The sequence below is a fragment of the Cervus elaphus genome, chromosome X, assembly GCF_910594005.1.
Source record: "Cervus elaphus chromosome X, mCerEla1.1, whole genome shotgun sequence".
NCBI lineage: Eukaryota > Metazoa > Chordata > Mammalia > Artiodactyla > Cervidae > Cervus > Cervus elaphus.
The window spans coordinates 137856083-137865799 of record NC_057848.1 but is presented as its reverse complement, the minus strand read 5'-3'; positions in this window follow the sequence as shown (position 1 = coordinate 137865799).

Here is a 9717-nt window from a genome sequence, read left to right as displayed (position 1 = left end):
TATTTTATTTATATTTAACCATTTGGTAAATGAAATAAAGCCATTAGGAGAGATAATAGACCTCAGATTTTAAAATAAATGTTAGGATGAGATAAATATCTCTGCTTTTCCATGACATTTATCTGGCAGCAGGAACGTATTAGACTGTCATGATGTTCTATTCCATTGACTTATTGCCAGGCTCCCTTTTATAGAAGGCCCATCTTTCAGATGCTTTTATACTCATCATTTATACATACTTACCTATTTATCTTTTTTGCATTCACTAGTATTCTATATCTGAATTCTATTTTTGTATGTCTAATATGAAACTCAAAGTCCAAATGCACAAAGTTCTTCTCAGGAAAAAAGGCTTAATGTCCCCATCTGAATAAAAACCAACTTTACTGAAGATTCAGTTATGTGGAGGTTCTAACTGTGAATTTCAAGTGACCACATGTGAGCCACTTCCCCGCACGTTCAATAGAAAGATAACATTGATGATTTTATAGACATCTTAACTGAAAAAGAAAACAGGGCTTCCCTGGTGGCTGAGTGGTAAAGAATCGACCTGCCAATGCAGGAGACACAGGTTTGATCCCTGATCCAGGAAGATCCCACAGGCCGCAGAGCAGCTAGGCCTGTGTGCCACAACTATTGAGAATGTGATCTAGTGCCCAAGAGCAGCAACTATGGAAGCTTGCACACACTATAACCCATGCTCCACAACAAGAGAAGCCACTGCAATGAGAAGCCTGTGCACGGCAACGAGAGAGTAGCCCCTGCTTGCCGCAACTAGAGAAACCGCACACAGAGCAACATCCAGTGAAAATAAATAAATTTGTAGAAAATTTATATAAATAAATTTAATTTATAATTTACATAAAATGTATAAATAAATTTAATATAATAAATTTATAGAAAATATAAATAAACTTATAGAAAAAAGAAAATAAAACTAAAGGATTTCTTCAGTTTGTCTTGTACAACTTCCAGCCATTAATAAAACTAGATTTCTCTATCAATCTTTCCAGAAGCAGCTCAAATAACCAACACACCCAAAGATATCTTGCAGGTTTTCTCTTCAAAACTGTGAGACAGTGATAAAGGATAGAGAAATTATGGAAAGCTTCCATTGTGTTTAAGAGACTGAAAACCAGTGTCAAATATCTACCTCGTATAGTACATGCCTATGCTGTCTTTGCAGACATGCTCACCTGTATGGCTTTATGTCACATGCTTTTACTTTCCTGCCCACTCTTACCACTGTAGAACCAGAAAAACCTAGAAAAAGATTGATTTTATTCTGTATCATGCATTAACAACAAAATTTGTCAACTTGAATCTTTATCATCGGTGATCACATTAAAGCTGAAAAACACAGCATGATTTCTCTTTTCACCTTAGAAGTTGAATTTGTCACACTAAAAAAGAAAATTATTTAGGCTTGTAAATGGAACACATTTGATTTAGGAATCATTGAGAGAGAATAAGCAAACCCTCTCCCCCGCCCCCTCCATGACTCTTTTCTAAGTTTAGAAAAGAGAAAGGGTAGGTGGTAAGCAGGCAATGCAAATTCATTGCTTGAAACAACTACACGCAGAATGATGATGATTTTAGACAAAGGCTAACATTTATTCAGTGTTGGACAACAAGTTATACCCTTTATAAGTATCACCCCAAACATTCTGTGAGAAAGATTCTGTTATCATTACCAACTTACAGATGAGAGGATTGAGGTTCAGAGAGGTTAGATAACTTCCCCAAGGTCACACAGTTAGATCTGGTGAAGAATTTGACACTAGGTCTCAATCAAACACTTCCACTAAATCGTTGCTCAAGACCTGTTCTCAGTCAGTTCTTGTTCTCAATGATTCCCTCAAACATGGCTCCACAACTGTTTCAAACATCTTCCTCGCTCCTCTCCCTATATACCCAGCTTTTCTAAACAATCATGGCGAAGTACTTCAAATGATCAAAACCCCAAATCAGTCCGGACTTTTTCTTTTGCAAATGACAGTCACCCCCTTGAGCAAAAGCAGCAAAGTACTGGGCCTTATAACTGAACAGTTCTTCAGCAAAGGCCATATGCAGGCATGCCAACAATGTCATCAGGTCACACTTTTCATCTGTTACTCAGTTCTGCTTTCCACTGTGTGGCCTGATCCTCAGCTTGCCTTCTCCTTGCCATCATAGGATGGCCACCAGAAACTGTATGTTTAATCCTTTCACCTTAGCAACCCCAGCTTTCCCAATGTTTCTAGCCAAGAAAGCTCAGAATTATATCTCCTAGGGCAGGCCTGGGATATATGCTTCCCCTTGGGAACATGGAAATGGTCTAGCTCCTCTCAAATCACATGTTATGGGAATGGGGGATGGTTGTCTTTTAAAGGAAACTCAAGGTATTATTGATAGGATGTAATGGAAGCTGGGTTAGCAAGCACAACAGACCTCATTCTGAAGTTGAGCCACACGCCTCTTTCTGTATCACTACCTGATTGCATTTTCAAAGCTGACCTCCATCAGCCTCCTTTAGTCAGTCTTCCTGAAATTTGAGTGCATCTTCAGGACTTCAGTGCTGAAATTTTATATACACACACACTCCCATAATGACTATAAAGTCATACTTGGCAGCTTCAAAACTGTATTAGCCGCTCTCCTTTGCCTCCTACTCCATACCTATTCTACTACCTATATCCTTCGGCTTGGTGTACAGCATCCCCATTGGCCCAATTGTCCAAAGCAGAAAACAGCCATCATCTTTGACTCTAATCCTTTATTACTCCCATATCTAGTCTTCATCAAACCCTATAAATCCCATCTGCTTAATATCCAGAGTCCTTCTAAGTCCGTCCTTCTTTCCTGCTACAGACCTAGCTTCGATTTCCTCATTTCTTGATTATTTTACTTATCATCCCAATACATCTTACTCCTTTCAAACGTTTTGTCCAGTTTTCCAGAAAAATAAGCTTTCTAAATCACAAACACGATTCTATCTCTCTCCTCTTTAAAACTATTCAGTAACTCCCTGTTGTATGACTGCCAGAGGTCTCAGTTTCCTCATTGTGAAAGCAAATGATTAAATTAATTATCTCTTGGATCCTTCCAGCACCATAATTCTTTTCATCTTTGCTAACCTAAAGCCGTTATCTTTCCTTGGCCATCTGGTAATGGGTTTTTCTGCCTTGTGGATTATGGGCTAAGATCCAGGTTCTTTCTGGGTATCACTCCTTATTGTACCTCATAGGAACACAGGGTCAAGCTATCTTCAGAAGTAATCTCACACTGAGAACAGTTGGAAAAGAGTGAGCATTGGCATTTCAGAGTCATAATCAATTATCAATTATTTGAGACATATCTGATCCTTTAACTATGTCTTACATCCATGCAAATATCTAGAGACTGACTGTATCAGAGAATAAACTCTGTATTACTGATATTGGAACTTCTTCCAACAATGAGAACTACAGATGTAGAAATATTGCTTTACCATAAGATGAAAAGCAGGAGTATTAGTGCATTATTCATTACTATGTTATTATTTGACATCTGTTGAACTATAGCACCATAGAGATCCTTAATCACTCCTTTTCTTTTAATATCCTGAATACTGGAGAAAACCTTAGTAATGACTACATGTAGGAAACTGTTACAATGTTCAAGCTAAAGAATTTACTCTAACCAAATGAACACTTCCATCTACACTTGTTGATTTAAGGTAATGACACAGATTCATCAATTTAAAATAGAGGCAAATATTTGCGGTACACCTGGGACCAACACAACACTGTCAATCAATTATACTCCCATATAAAAGTAAACAAAATAGAGGCATATCGGTTTTAGCACTGTCATACAATGATTTACTACAGTACATTCAAATCTTATATCCATACACACACATTATAGTACCCATAGAAAAACAGTAAATATATCTTTCTCACATCCAATACAGTAGGGTGTGTGCATTATTATCTGCTCTTGGTCAGTGTGACTGATCAAACTGGGCTGCCCCTCCTTCAGATGGAGTGATGGGCACCAGTTCATTTACTTACTGCACCCAGTGACTGATTCTGCCATTATAATACATGATTCTGTTTGGCTTGTAATGGCTAAAAAAAGCTTCATATTGATAATACTGGAAGTAGAGATTAATACTGGAGGTACAGAAAGAGAAACAAGAATCAAATCCTATGTCAAAAATGCACATTTTTATGGCTGCCTGTGCAGAGGAGCACGATCAGGAAAGCGGTCATCAAAGCAGACAGCAAAGCTCAGCCATCAGTTGGGGACTGGTGGAAGTTTTCAATATTCTGAAGGGTATCACAGACATCAATAAATATCTGTTAAGCAAATGTGTGTCACGCCATTGATCCAGAGGCTGGGGATAAAACAGGAAAAAAGAGAGACAAAAATTCCTGTCCTCATGGGGATTACATTCTAGTGCAGGCAGACAGAAAAGGAAAAAAAAAAAACAAAGTAGTAAAAATATATAGTTTTTAGACATTAATGGTTGGTGGAAGGTTGTAACTTAAAATAAGTCAGGGAGAGACTTATTCACTGAGAGAAGATGTGAAGGGGCAAATCCATGAGCATTTCATTTGAACAGTATTCCAGGAAGGGGAAACTTCAAAGGAAACTAAGTTAAGGCTATAACTAATATGTGTGAGGAACACCAAGGCAGCCAGTGTAGCTGGAACTGAAGGAGCAAGAAGAAGAAAAAGAGAAGTCAGGGAAGTGATGAGGGTGAGATAGCTGTGAGCCTTCAGGCTGTCCAATGCACACCAGATTTTACTTTCAAGGACCCTGTGAAACACTGACATCATCAGTTAGATGATATGGCCTACATCATTCTAGCTGCTATTTTGAGAACAGCCTATAGAGGACAGAAAGAGTAGAAGCAGGAGAAACCTCCAATCAGGTTACTGAGCTAAAAAAGAAAAAAGAAATCAGAGATGTGGTATCTGGTTTGGACTTGTGGAGGCAGCCTTGAAGCCCCAGCTGAGCTGTCCTAGGTGGCTACTGTTGGTGCATTATAGGAGAATGGAGAACCAGTAAGGCAGCCGCATCATGCTGCTTGGCTCTTGGAGGCCAGAAGATGCAGATCTGAACAAACCACTTGACCTGATGGTGGAGACAAGATCGCAGAGTAGAAGGATGTGAGCTCAGTCTGTCTCATGAAAACATCATCAAAATCACTACTAACTGCTGAACAACCATCAATTAAAAAGAAAGATGGTAACGATAACCCTATATGCAAAACAGAAAAAGAGACACAGAAATACAGAACAGACTTTTGAACTCTGTGGGAGAAGGTGAGGGTGGGATGTTTCAAAAGAACAGCATGTATACTATCTATGGTGAAACAGATCACCAGCCCAGGTGGGATGCATGAGACAAGTGCTCCGGCCTGGTGCACTGGGAAGACCCAGAGGAATCGGGTGGAGAGGGAGATGGGAGGGGGGATCGGGATGGGGAATAAGTGTAAATCTATGGCTGATTCATATCAATGTATGACAAAACCCACTGAAATGTTGTGAAGCAATTAGCCTCCAACTAATAAAAAAATTAAAAAAAAAAAAAGATAAAAAAAAAGAAATGCTGAAACCTACCAAAAAAAGACATCCTCCAAAGACAAAGAAGAAGCCACAATGAGAAGGTAGGAGGGGGTGCAGCTGTGATAAAATCATGTGGAGGCTAAATAATATGCTAAGAAACCACCAATGGATCACTGAAGAAATCAAAAAACACCTAGAGATAAATGAAAATGAAAGCATGACAATCCAAATACTAAGGGATGCAGCAAAAGCACTTCTAAGAGGCAAGTTTATAGCAATACAATCATACCTCAAGAAATAAGAAAAATATCAAATAAACAACCTAACCTTACACTTAAGGCAACTAGAAAAAGAACAAACAAAACCCAAAGTTAGTAGAAGAGATCATAAAGATTAGAGCAGAAATACATGAAAGAGAGACAAAGAAAATAGAAAAGCTCAGTGAAACTGAAAGCCTTTTCTGTATCTTTGAAAAGATAAACAAAATGGATAAACCTTAGCCAGATTCATCAAGGGAAAAAGGAAAAGGGCTCAAATCAATAAATTTAGAAATGAGAATGGAGACGTTACAATGGATACCAGAGATATACAAAGGATCATAAGATGCTACAAGCAACCATATGCCAATAAAATGGACAACCTAGAAGAAATGAACAAATTCTTAGAAAGGTACTATCTCCCAAGACTGAACCAAGAAGATATAGAAAATATGAACACACCTACCACAAGTACTGAAATTAAAACTATGGTTTAAAAACTTCCAGTGGTGGAGAAGGAAATGGCAGCCCACTCCAGTATTCTTGCCTGGAAAAGTCCATGGACAGAGGAGCCTGGCGGGCTGCAGTCCATGGGGTTACATGACTGAGCATGTGTGCACGAGGGTGGAGGGAGATGGGTCGGTAGCAATAAACTGGTAGAACTAAAAATAAATAAAAACTTCCAATGAACCAAAGTCCAAGACCAGATGACTTCACAGGCAAATTCTATCAAACATTTAGAGAAGAGGAAATACATATCCTTCTGCAACTATTCCCAAAAATTGAAGAGGAAGAAACACTCCCAAGCTCATTCTATAAGGCCACCATCACCCTGATATCAAAACCAGACAAATATACAACTAAAAAAAGTACAGGCTGATGAACATAGACTCAAAAATCCTCAACAGACTAGCAAACTAGACTTCCCTGATGGTCCAGTGGTTAAGAATTCGCCTGCCAGTGCAGAGGACACAAGTTTGATCCCTGCTATGGGAAGATTCCACATGCTAGGGGGCAACTAAGCTCATGGGCCACAACTACTGGAGCCTGCACACCACAATTACTGAGCCTGCATGTGCCCTAGAGCCTGTGCTCTGTGACAAGAGAAGCCACTGCAATGAGAAGCCCACGTACCACAATGAACAGTAGCCCCTGCTCACTGCAACTAGAGAAAGCCTTCAGGCAGCAACTAAGACCCAGTACAGCCAAAAACAAATAAAATTTAAAAACAAAAGGAAAAAAAAAAGACTAGCGAGCTGAATCCAACAATACATTAAAAGGATCATACATGGTACTCTGGAAAGTCCCAGAGGAATCGGGTGGAGAGGGAGGTGGGAGGGGGGATCGGGATGGGGAATACATGTAACTCCATGGCTGATTCATGTCAATGTATGACAAAACCCACTGCAATGTTGTGAAGTAATTAGCCTCCAACTAATAAAAATAAATGAAAAAAAAAAAAAAACAGGGAACTCTACTAAAGAGACTGTAATAATCTATATGAGGGAAAAAATGGAAAAAGAATAGATTCACTTCTATGTAAAATCAAATTAAGTTCCTGTACAGCTAAAACTAATAAAACAATGGAAATCAAAAAATAAATAAATAAAAGGATCATACACCACGAACAAGTGGGATTTATCCTAGAGATGCAAGGATTTTTCAATATATACAAATCAATCAGTGATACACCACATTAACAAACTGAAGAATAAAAACCATATGATCATCTAAATAGATGCAGAAAGAGCTTTTGACAAAATTCAAACACTCATTTATGATAAAAACTCTCCAGAAAATTGGCAGAGAGGGAACACACCTCAACATAATAAAGGCCTACAGCTAACATCATACTCAACAGTGAAAATCTGAAAACAGTTCTTCTAAAATCACGAGCAGGCCAAGGATGTCCACTCTTGCCACTTCCATTCAACATAGTTTTGGAAGTCCTAGCCATGGCAATCAGAGAAGAAATAAGGGGAATCCAAAATGTAAAATAAGTAAAACTGTCACTGTTTGTAGATGACAAGGATACTATACATTGAAAATCCTAAAGATGCTACTAGAAAACTACTAGAGCTCATCAATGAATTCAGTAAAGCTGAAGGATACGAAGTTAATACACAGAAAGCTGCTGTATTTCTATATACTAAGGAGAGATCAGGAGGAGAAATTAAAGCAACAGTCTCATTTACCATTGCATCAAATAGAATAAAATACCTAGGAGTAAACCTAACCACGGAGGCAAAAGACCTCTACTCTGAAAATAAGATGCTGATGAAAGAAATTGAAGATGACACAAACAGATGAAAAGATATACCACATTCTTGGATTGGAAGAATCAGTCTTGTCAAAATGAATATACTCATAAGGCAATCTACAGAGTCAATGCAATCTTTATCAAATTACCAATGGCATTTTTCACAGAACTGGAGCAAAAATGTTACCATCTGTATGGAAACACAAAAGACCCCCAATAGCCAAAGCAATCTTGAGAAAGAAAAACGGAGCTGGAGAAATCAGGCTCTATGACTTCTGTCTATACTACAAAGCTACACTCATCAAAATAGTATGGTACTGGCAGAAAAACAGAAATATAGAACAACAGAACAGAATAGAAAGCCCAGAAATAAAGCCATGCAACGTTGGTCAGTTAATCTATGACAAAAGAGGCAAGGCTATACAATGGAGAAAAGACAATCTCTTCAATAAATGGTGTTAGGAAAATGGTACAGTTACATGTAAAAAATGAAATTAGAACATTTTCTCATACCATATTCAAAAATAAACTCAAAATGGATTAAAGACCTAAATGTAAGACCAGATACTATAAAACTGAGGAAAACATAGGCAGAACACTGACATAAATTGCATCAACATTTTTCAATCTCCTAGAGCAACATAAATTAAAACAAAACAAAAAACAAATGGCATCTAATTAAACTCAAAAGCTTTTGCACAACAAAGGAAACTGTAAACACAACAAAAAGACAACCCACAGAATGAGAAAAAACATTTGCAAATGATGTGACTGACAGGGGATTCATGTTCAAAATTTACAAACAGCTCATGCAGCTCAACATCAAAAAAAAAAAAAAATACACACAAACAACCCAATCAAAAAATGGGCAGAAGACCTAAATAGACATTTCTCCAAAGACATACAGATAGCCAAAAAGCACATGAAAAGATGCTCAACATCACTGATTATCAGAGAAATGCAAATCAAAACTATAGTGAGATATTACCTCACACCAATCAGAACGGCCATCATCAAAAAGTCTATGAACAAATTCTGGAGAGGATGTGGAGAAAAGGGGACCCTCCTACATTGTTGGCAGGAATGTAAATTGGTTCAGCCACTAAGAAGAAGAGCACAGAGGTTCCTTAAAAAACTATAAGCAGAGCTACCATATGATCCAGCAATCTCACTCCTGGGCATATATCCAGAAAAAAACACTATTTGAAAGGATACAGTCACCCCTATGTTAACTATAGTGCGGTTTATAATAGCCAACACATAAAAGCAATCTAAATGTCCACTCACAGATGAATGGATAAAGAAGATGTTGTATGTATTTGCCATAGAATATTACTCAGCCATAAAAATGAATGAAATAATGCCATTTGCAGCAACATGGATGGACCTGGAGATTACCATATATGGCTTCCCAGGTGGCGCTAGTAGTAAAGAATCCACCTGTCAATGCGGGAGTCATAAGAGACATGGGTTTGATCCCTGGGTTGGGAAGATCCCCTGGAGAAGGGCATGGCAACCCACTCCAGTATTCTTGCCCATAGATGAGCCTGGTGAGCTACAGTCCATGGGGTCTCAAAGAGTTGAACATACTGAAGCAACTTAGCAAGCATATATCTATCTATATATATATATATGTGTGTATCTGAGTCACTTTGCTGTACAT